This window comes from Cardiocondyla obscurior, linkage group LG26 (assembly GCF_019399895.1).
Source record: "Cardiocondyla obscurior isolate alpha-2009 linkage group LG26, Cobs3.1, whole genome shotgun sequence".
NCBI classification, from domain to species: Eukaryota; Metazoa; Arthropoda; class Insecta; order Hymenoptera; family Formicidae; genus Cardiocondyla; species Cardiocondyla obscurior.
Genome location: NC_091889.1, coordinates 1 through 11,331, shown reverse-complemented (window position 1 = coordinate 11,331; position 11,331 = coordinate 1).

The following is an 11,331-nucleotide window of genomic DNA, read 5'->3' as shown; positions in this document are numbered from 1 at the left end:
AAAAAAGCGACGCAGGAGATTGTCGTCTTTGGCGCTTTCGTTTGTACGACGCGAAGAGAATCGCCGCTTAACGCTCTTTGATACGAGCGGAGGAATTGTTCGTGGTCACCGCGACTTCAAACAAATTTCTCGCCACATGCTTACATCACGTTGCAAATTTGATATTTTATTACGAATTAAAAACTTTTTTTTTTTATCGACATTTTTAATTACCAAACTGTTTATAGTTCTATATATTTTCCGTAATTGTAACAAATAATAATTCAAGCTGGTCACGCGTTTTATCCGTTCGCAAATCTTTTCTTTGTGCTAAAGTTGCTTCTCATTTATCTCCGTAAAGTTCGTTTAGCGTGCCGTAGAAAGGGAATTAGTTCGCTAATGACGGGGATATGGAAAGACGTCGAATATAAAATAATAATTTTAGTCTCTGTCTTATTTTAAAAATCGTCAAGATTACGATTCCGGGATAGCTTTAACTCTGCCGGAGCTAAACAGATCGATGCACTTCCTCCTCTCGTCCCGTGCGGATTCTCGCATGATTTTCACGGCTCGTTCAATAAAGATCATGCGCGACCGTGTTGATTCGCGCGAGGGACGTACACACAAACGCGAACCGCCGACTTTCTTGTCACTTCGAATGAACTAACTCGAGCCTCGAGTCATTGACTCCGCTTCCGGTTCGGCTCTCTATCGCTCGCATTGTTATCCCCCCGACAACTCTCTTCTCGGTCTACTCCGTTCCCACCGATTCTCTATTCTATCTTCAGCAGCGTGTCCGTCTTTTACTAGCGCATCCTCGTTCTTCTCCCGTCCTACCCGTCTGCATCTCCTTCTACGAATTCATCGGCTCTTTCTGTTCCGCCGGATCTGTACTAGCGCCGTCAATGCAGAACTCTCCGCGACGCGGATTTCTTCATTCAAAGTTCATCAAATGTAAACAGTTGACGTTTTATCATCTCTTTCCTTCATTCCTTCTTAGAACATTGATTTCTCTAATAATTATATTTTTTTAAAGGTACCGTAAAGTAATTGAAACAAAACGAAAAATTATTAAAGATATGATTCTTGTAACCGGTACTTCGGGCGAATTGATTCCATACGTTGGCTCGCACGATCGTTTCTTTTTAAGTATTTTCCAGCTACTATTCCGACGTGCTGCTATCTATTTTTCAAAGCTATTTTTCGAGCGGTCGTTATTGGGACATAATAGAGAACGGCGGAGGGCGGTCTTTGGTTGATTCCCGTGTCCGTCCACGTATTCAGTGGCCGACGATGAATGGATACATTTCAGGGTTGTTGAATTAGTAACGCGATACCTGCCACTATGATTTACCCCTTGCATCCTCTTGCCTCCGACATCATCATCCCGTAGAATCGACTTTTCCTCACCGATTATCATCGCGCGCTTCTCTCCGCATTTAATATTCCTCCCTTTATTCCGTGCGCCGCGTAACTTTCGTCGTACTTCTTTATATTCGCCGCTTATCCGGCGGCTTTCTCTACGCGCGATGTCGAACCGGCGATTGGTCCACCGGAGTTCTGCGTGCGCGATGTGTAACGTTTCTTTCCGTCTAATAGATTCCCGGAAAGCGTACGCGAGTTCAGCTCGACGAGTCTTAACCCTTGCTGTAGTTTTGCATTCCCGTTCCCCGTTTTAATTCCCCGTTTCCGAAAAGTATTAAACCTTTCTCCGAGCTCGTTTTCCGTCGCTCTCGAGTCCCGGCAGCTTGTGCCTGGGATGCGGGATTCGCGGCACGTCGAATGGAGAGGCCGAAATAATCTAAAATCGATTTTGCTCCCGATGAGGACGGAGAGGCGGAAAACCTTGATAGCACGACTAATGTTTTCCCCCGTCGGTCATGTTATTTGTCGTCACTCATACGGATCTTAAAAAAATTTTATCGTCCCACCGCGCATACACCTATGCACACACACACGCGCGCAGACATACAGAGACATACACGTTTCCTGTACGATCTCTAGGAAAAGATATATATTTCTTGTCGGGCCGGTAAAGGTCACGCGTTTCTTACTGCGGCAATAAAGCGCCACATTGTGCGCAATAAATTCGCCACGCTCTTTAGACGTACATGGATTTTTTGCGCGGCGACCGATTGATAGAATGTGCAGAAACTCCGCTTCATGTGCAGTTTGCGGTCGGCGCTGCTGCATCGGGCTCCGTTTCCTACGCTCGAAAAACCGTCGTCTCTCGTGCAGAGCGTATGTAACTTTCTTATACTGTTATGATCGCTATAACTGCCCCTTGTTTTTTCGCTCCTACCTTCGTAACGTAATAATTACGGGGTGGCTTAATTGTTTATATATATATATATTTTTTTTTTATTTTTATGCAACGGGAAATCTCTTATCACTCCGTCGTCCGCGCGCAGCCGACGTGCAACATAATTATCCGCGCGACCTTTCGGAGAAAAAAGATCGGCGAATTATCGCCTCCGCTCGCGTCACGAATAACTCCGCTATTTTCGCCCAATTTCAAACATCGTCATTTACCGCGGCGACCATCTTCGCAGTTGGGTCGAAAGCGAGTTTTTTTCCCCCCCTTTTTCATTTCTTTTTTTTTTTCTTTCTCCCCTTTTTTTTTCTTTAGCATCCTATGGCGAGTAGATTCCCCTCTCGCCGCGTGCATGAGTGTCGTGGGTAGAACAATGTGGCGTTCGCATCTCTTTTTCTCTCCTACCTTCTTCTTTTTACCGGTTGCACGGGATGCGTATAACAGTGCATGAGGCCTAGCCTACGGGTTTTATGGCCGTGTAATGGGCCCCTTAGCCTCTCTCCGGCGGGGAAGCATCACGCAGAAATACAGAGCGAGGTCCCAGCGCTCCAACGCTCCGCCGGCCTTTTCTCAGTCGTTACATACGCACACCACATTTCCCCGTACGAAAACCACCGTCGCTTACCTCGGTCTACTATTTTCCTGGAACTCGGATACGAGGCCTTGATCGACGTTACCCGCGACAAAGACCTCGGCGAATAATTTTGTATCGTTACGTACGGCCGATTTATAATTATCTCTTCTCCGTCGAGTGATTTGGAATTATGATATCAGTCAGTGGTGAATGTAAATAATAATCCAGGAACAACCCAATGAACCCGTCTCGAATTGCAACTTTACGTTAAATATGCACCCGATGCATTTTGCATCCGATGGAAATTAATTAGCATTTTGCGAAAATTTTCGCCGAGGTGAACTCGAGATTTGCCGAAGAAGTTGTCATTAAAATCGCATTCGTTCGGTGATGGGACAACTGTACATCTCGGGGTACTTCCCGAGATTGACGCGTGTCTCGCAGCCGTTGCGACTGCGATAAAGTATTTATCCGCGACCGCGTTGCATCGCGATGCGCTTACAGCCCCGCGTACCGGATACGTGAAATAATTATGTGCGCGTTTATCTCGTTCGACAAACGGTTATGCCGTTCTGCAGCTCCGCGCTCCGTTTGCCGCAGACGCCGTGTTTCGGGACCGAGAAAAATCGACGGCGGTTATTCCAGGAAAAGCGGGCTAGCGTCGTTGTCTCGAGTCCCCGCGGGGATGCGGGCGAATGAACGGGTGACAAGCCTTTACTTATGCATGCATCGGATTTCCGTTGACGCAACGCGAAGAGGACCCGTGCCTACGCGACGCTCGTAATCCCGCTAATTGCCTTTTACGCAATTAGGCAGTCGAGCGATGCGAACTTTATCTCGTCCGCGTGTCCCGCGCTAAACGCGGGATTTCCGTCGCGGCGCGTATTATTTCTGGAAGACACCGACTTTCTGAATGGAAGCCCCGGGACAACACCGGCCGCCTATAAAAATATCGTAACGATAACGTTGCAGCCAAGGCCTCGAGCGGCGGCCTCTGAAAAAGAATGAGCGCCGAAGCTAACGATAGCGATGTTCTCGCGCCTCGTTATTTCTCCGTAAAACGAGGAGGGGCTTCGCGGACGCGCATGAATCAGAAATACGAATCGGGCAGAGTGAGAATTTTGCGGTCCCGCGCTGATGAACGGGCGGCGCGATTAACATAAGACAGAGGCGTGGATTTATTTTCGCGATAAATAATGCAATATCACTTTCTTCCGTAATCATGCGATATTTCTCAGAGAGCCGTAAACGCGTTTATTAGCAGTACTCGACACGTTGGACGAGGAATGTTTACTGTAATAATAAATTCGCAAGAATTATAGCTACACGAGAGAAAACAATAATTCCTTCCGTACAAAAAAAAGAAATATAAGACGCGTTGCGGATTATTGCACATATTAGCTATTTCGATTGCTCTGTGCGATCGAACGGAAAGTATTCACATCGTTTCCCAAGTTTTCTGACAAAGCCTGCGAAGATGCTTGCATCTTCTCTTGCAAGTCCTCTTACGCATCCATCCCGTCTTATGCACTCGACCCTCCGCGCCTAAGACTCACACGAGCGCCCGATACTTGGTGCTCGCATGAAAGTTCTCCGCGAGCGCGCGCGCCGGTGATCCGAGAAACGTTTCTTCGGTAATAATCGTAAGAGCGCGAGAGGCATTCCGCGGTAACGGTAATAACAGTAGGTTCGAAAGTTCGACGTCATTATCCGCCTTCGACGAAAGAGCGCACGCGCGATCGCTTTGCACGAATTGACTTTATCGTCCTCGACGACGATCGAACGAGGGAAGGAGAGTTCGAATCGTGAAGGACCGGCCGATCATAAGTGCGCCGCACCGAGCTCCGCTTCTGATTTTCCACCGCGAGCTTGTATATAGATGTGTATGTGTGCGAGCGAGCGAGCGTGTGTGTGTATGCGCGCACTTATGTGGGTGGCTGAAAGGTGGAAGGAGGTCGGAGGTTAGTCGTTAAGCCTCAGCGCCAGATTAGTACCGGCGAGACCGAAACTTTAAACGAGATCATTTCTTAGCTTAACCCCTTCCCCGCGCTCCTCCAAATCCTCGATTTAAATCCGCTAATTGAAGACCGGCCCAAACAGCGCACAGTGGATTCTTACCCCTGCCGCGATAATTCCAACGACGATGCCGTTGCAACCGGGAGACAAACATCCGATGTAACTTACGAACGCTGCCGCCAACTTTCGTGCGTTACTTTTTAACTGAATTAACAGAGGATTCACCGATCTTCTAATTGTTCCGCGTGTAAACTGTGTGACTTAAGAACTCGCAATACACGCGACGACTGATTGTGAGCTAGATTACTGATCGCAGATTGATATTTCAATTTGCTCGGCAATGTCACAAGGAAATACTCAAATTCTTAACAGGCTATTGATAAAAATTAATTGTTTCTTTTTTATTGTATTAGAAAAACTCATGCGCGCGGTATTTTTTATGAAACTTCAATTACAAACTACGAAAGAGAATTAAAAAAATCATGCGACTTACCAATCTGCATGAACTTCAGCGGAGTTGTAGAGTTCTGCCGGTGACTGTAACATAAAATAAAAAATATTAATGTAGACATGCCAGTGTATTGGTTAATAAAATTAATAAAAAAAAGAGGTGAAAGTTTCCTTTTATTAAAGATTTTATTAAAAAAAATTAATGCTTACCTAATAGTTGCTCCGCTGATGCAGGATGCCCATCCCGGGCCTGCTCCTCCTCTCAGCACTGGCCACTCCAACGGGGATGTCAGTCTGAAACAAAAAAGTTATATTATATTAGCAAAAATGACGAAAATTAAACGTGCTGCGTTACAAGTAAGTTGCTAAACGTACGAATATGCAAACTTCAGTTGCGCTTACCTGGGCTTACTTCCAGTTCTCGTAGGCAAGCGCAGCCGAAATTAGCATTCGTGTGTTTGTCAAGGTAAATAAATCGTTCACATTTATCGACCTTATTCGGTGTCAGTTCTAACTGATAAAAAAATTAATTTTAATATAACCCGTTCCTTCAATCTCGCTGATATCAATTTTTTTTTTTTAAGCGAAACTATTTAAAGCTACCCGTGTGGAAATTTATCTAGCTGATTTAAGTTTGCGGCAAGAAATAAAGTTGTCATTTAAGAAGAAAAAAAAGAAACAAAATCTTTCTAGTATCGGTCGTCTCGTCACTGTCCAGCGCGGCCCGTGTATCTAAATAGATGTCTGAACGTTTTTTTTTTTTCGCCGCGTACTTGTTTACTGTTGTCAAGCTGACCTTACGCAAAGCTAGCTCGACTGCCGAATTCGCTGGACGAACCGGTTCTCGCCGTCCGCCGCCCGCGCGTCCTCCACACCATGCGAACTTCGAGCGCAAGGTGCCGGCCAGATGTCAACACGCGCACGTACTCACACCACCGCGGCGATCGGCGGGTCCGGCGACCAACAGTCTAGGCCGTCGAGCACGCGTTAGATAGGTCAGGACGCGCAGTAAAATAGTACGCGGCGAAAAATATTTAAATATCTAGCTTTTCTAGCTCGGTGATGGACAGTTTTGTTAGACAGCCACGAGATGAACCACAAATTGACTAGCTAATTATTAGGTAACGGTGGAAATCAATTTACATTCGGGTATGTTACCAAGATTGTCATAGATCGCGCGCGGTCCTAGTTCGACGTTAAGCGCTAAAGATTAGTAAAACATTGCTGCGTCTATGGTATTTAAGTCACTTTTTTTTTTCTCCCGGGAGTATCTCAATTTTACCAGTCGTACGACATATCCGTCACGGCTCGGTCTTGCGGGCAGTCGTAATCCCGTGGTTCTTTCTACGCGATTGTGTTCCGATTAACAGGCCGATGGTCATCGGCCGTCGACGTTCGCTCGATCCGGTCATTCGGTCCCGATATCCGAAGCAACCGTGTAGCGCTTAGTCATGGCCTCGGCGTTCCCAGGCGAACGGTGTGGCCACCAAAGAAACATGCGGAACGTATGTACATGTATTATATACCTACTACACGGATGCACCTGTATCGGAATACAAAATATCTTACAACTGTCTGCTTTAATTTTAATTCTTGAAAACGCATCGTTACACATTTAAATAAATTTTGTAAAACAAGAAATAAATTCGCGATTCTGGCCGCGAAGATTCTGCTGATTGCGTGCGATTTAAATCTGCAAGAACAGCATCGGTACATTTTTACGTTTGGTATTAAATAAATTTAACGATTAAATTCCGCGAGAGAAAAACTACTCGAACAGAACGACATTTGGTGGGGTATGTGCACCTGCAGATTTACCTGCAGGTTGTAAAGACTTATTCCTGACCGTCGTTTTTTTTTTTTTTTCCTTCTCTCTTCAAGAGTAATTGATGTCTCAACGATTTCACCGTGAAAAAAATTAAATCTTACTCCGATCGAGGATTCTGTTATTGAAAGTAATTAAGCCGGGTGCTTTAAGTTCACGCGTGTATATTCGCGAGGATGTGCGCTTGAGTGCTGGTCAAGCGGGTCGGCGCGGAACAGAAACTGTGAAACCGGAGTGAGGGTGGGACAGAGACGGTACACGCAAGAACGGCGGAGATATTCAGAAAATAGTCGGTGGGGTCAGGTGGAGATGCCGAGCCGCGGGAGGACGACCGCAGCGGCGTGCCGGAAGCGAGCAGGTGGTAGTTCCGCTCCATCGAGCGCTGTTCCGCACCATGACCGCTCAAGATCGGCACAGCGGACCTCGGCCGGCGATTCCGTTCGGGTTCGCATCGCGTTCGACGTCCCGTGCCGGTCGGCGTTCGAGTCTTTTAATCGCGTAGATTCCAGTCGCGATGTGTGATATCATTCTCCGGAACACGATGGGGCGAATCGCGCACGGCTGCCGGCTATCCGACTCGCGAAACGCGGCCGACCGTTGCGTTACGGTAATCTTCCGCGGCGTCTCGATGCTGTTAAGCATCGATATTCGATATCGAGTACGGTATCGTTAACAATTAACACTGAGTCCCGTGTATACGTTGTATATCATATCGCGCAGCCTGCCTAAGCGCGTCGTTGCCCCGAGCACTTCGTTCGCAATGTCGCGAATTAAAATAAGGTACTCGCTCGTCGTTAACTCGGGCGAGAGCCGATAAACACTCGAGGCGCGCCACGAAGATTTCTATAGTCACCTTATGACCCACCGGCTCTCCGGGTCTTTCTCGCAATCGATAGCGGACTGTAATTTAATTACCTTTTAATGGAAGCAACGTATACTCTGCAATCGGTAGCGAGAGAAACGCCGGGGTGGTACATAATTTTTAAATTTCAGCAAAGTTAAATTGGGGCCAGATAATTGAAATTCCACTCACAATCGCTCCTTATTCTAGCGCACAATATCAAGGGGGAAGGAAATTCGAGGCGCGCACCGGGAACGAAGCGGCGGAGGCTGGTAACGAATGTAAAGCATAAAGAAGCCCGTGCCGGCACACTCGGACGACGACGCGGCTTCAGCAAACAGGTATGTCGTTGAAAAACGTAACGCAATAGATGTAAATAGACTCTTTTTAATTTTTAACGCCCTGCCGGATCCGCCGGAATTGCGAGATGTAACGAGCCGTTTGTTAACGCGATGCTCCGCGCGGTCGGACTTTCAATCTCGCGAAACTAAATCTCGCGGCTGGCCTTCTCTTCGACTCCACCGATCGTTCCCGCTTTATTTTATCGCGGTGATCGCACACGCGTATCCGCGTTGTCCAACGCTGTGGGGAACGTGGGCAAAGTAGTCGCGAACGGCACGTGTCGCAAGGTACCCTCCGTAAATCGCTTCGGGGATCTAGCGCGGAGGCTGCCGCCGACGCAGAAGCGCGTCTTGTCGCAACGCGAAGACCAAAACGAAAAGGCAGGCCGGTGAGATCGCGCGGGAGCACGTAACCGCGGTAAACGATCGGGACGCGTCAACGAGGATTCCCACAGTCACCCCGTGACCCGTGAGTCCTCCAGTTGGCGCAATCGCTACGCCTCCCCCTCGCCCTCCCCGGTCCTCTCTCGCCCTGCGCCACCGTCGTTCCCGTTGGCCCGTAATTGACCCGCTCGCTAATTTCCAAATGCTGCGCCGTTACGGACACGACGTTACCGGAGGACGGAGGACGACGGTGCACGAGAACGAACGCGCGCGACTGGCATTACGGCGGGTACCCCGCCGACGGGAAGAGGGGAGGGGGGAGGGGGGAGGAGTGTATATCGCAAACGAGTGATTTGCATCAAATTGATCCGTTAAGTCAACAAGACCAGTTATACGCTCGCGCGAGCGCCCGCGAGAGCAGTGTATTCCTCTCCCGTTCGGTACCATAGGTCCCGCTGTCTCAGCGCGCGCGGCCCGACGTTGACTCGTTGCGCAACCGGTACTGACCCCCAATGGAACGATTTGCTCCGCAACCGATCCTTTCTACCACGAAACTGCGAAAGATGATTGATGTGGGAGCGGTCTCCCGCGATCTATTTCGCTTCTCGTATCGATCCGCGAGCGAGCGAACTATCATGCCCGGGCGAATGTGGGACCGGCCCGCGTCAAGGAGCACTGCTGTACCCCAGTCTTGAATCGCGGGCAAAATGCCGCGCGAAATGCCTTAACGATTGATAATTAAACGATAGAGAGACGATCCCTTCGCGGGGCCCCGCCGACCGAGGCCGGAATAATTTCGACGAGCGCGGTTCTCGAACGCTGTAAAATCGTCCCCGTACCTTATCCTTTTCTTCGATCGCTCCGTGTACGGCATCGCGAATGGGACTTACCCAAATTATACCAGTAATTTCAATCCGTCGCGAGGAGAAAGGTCAATCGCGTCTCTCGTTCGCGCGATCGAACGTGATCCACGATTTTTCTCCGCCGAGACACGTCGAGAGGGTGGGAAGGGGGCGGGAACGAGAGGCGGACGTGGACCCGAGCTAATTATGCGTAGAGGAACACGAAAGAATACGCGCGGTTACGGCGCTATAAATATAAATCACGAGCGGTACACGCGGATTTGCTGCAGATATATACTAGCCGGTCGCCCGCACGTACGCAACCGAGCAGAAGGTATCTGCCGTTCGCTTTATGGGTGAACGATTATGTATGTAGAATGAATAAATCACGAGTACCGGATAGCGTAGAACGCTACCGCGTTTACGCATACCGCGCGCCTTTTCGCGAGGAGGAGGAAAAGAGCGTTTCACCGTCATTTCGCGCCGTGGCGTACGCACGAGGGTACACGGGTAGGTGATCCCCGGTTAAAAAAGATAAAAAAAAAAAAAGAAAAAAAGTAGAAAGCTCGAGGAATCCTTTTGGTGGCGGAACGTGCTACGAAGAATTTACTCTTCCCCTCGCCCCGCCGCGTCCTCTCTTGCGCGGGAAACTGCGCGCCGCCGCAGGATGTCGTAAAATCCGATGGCTCCTTATTTCCTGCATCGATCATACTTGTCCCGGATTATCCGACTCTATCACGCACACCTCCGCAGCTCGGACCGCGCGAATGTGTACGTGTACGTATGGACGTGTGTGCATTTGCCCCTACTCGTGCATATATCTCTTGTAATTACTATTCCAGCCGCGGTATATCGGCGAGCACTGCGGAGTCCGTGGGCGAAGTTCGCCCAGGACGGTCGTGAAAAATAGAAAAAAGTATTAGTATCTTCGTGCACGAACTCTACGTGAACTCGCGTGCTTCCGCTTACGAACCGGGCGAAATTTCTCATTACCCAGTCGGCTCTCCGCCGATGGAATCGAAATTTCAAGAGAAAATGAAACATAAGAATATAATCACGGTTTTTAGGAATTATTCAGACAAACGTTCTGGCAAATGTCCGATTAGAGGAAATTATCGGATAGCTCCATCTTGCTGTCAAACGATAAATACTTCTGTCGTATTATTTTATTTTATTTTTTTCCTTTTTGCTTTTTGTAAAATTTTTATTGCGATTATTATTCAGATATGTTTCTTTACTTTCTTTCGCACACTTGCAGAATTTTTTTTGCACTTCTCTCAATCGACGTTACGTAATTATTTCCAGCTTTTAATATGTAGCAACATCTCTCGCTGTTGCAAAAACAAAGCTCGTCAAATATGATTAGCGAAATGGCATATACACTCGTAAGAAAAATGCAATAACTTGAGAGAAAGAGTCGAGCGTTTGGTTGCAAAAACGTTGTAACAAGACGTATTGCTTTACTACGGTTTCCGCGGCCCAGCGAGCATTCATCTTGTGCATATTTTATAATTACAACTGCGCGATGTCTACTAACTTTGGCAGTTCTCCAAGCCGCGGTAAAAAGCATAAAAGAACATCATTCAGTATCTTTGTACGCGAATGTCGCCGTCACGATGTATACTCACGTTTGTGAACTTTACGAAGGGTCTGCTATTATCCGGTCGGTTCTACTCGGCGAAGAAATTAAGTCTCGAGCGAAGCAAGCCAGCGCAATGAAGTCGTGTGTCTTTAATGATATGCACCTCGCCGTGGAAGACTTGGT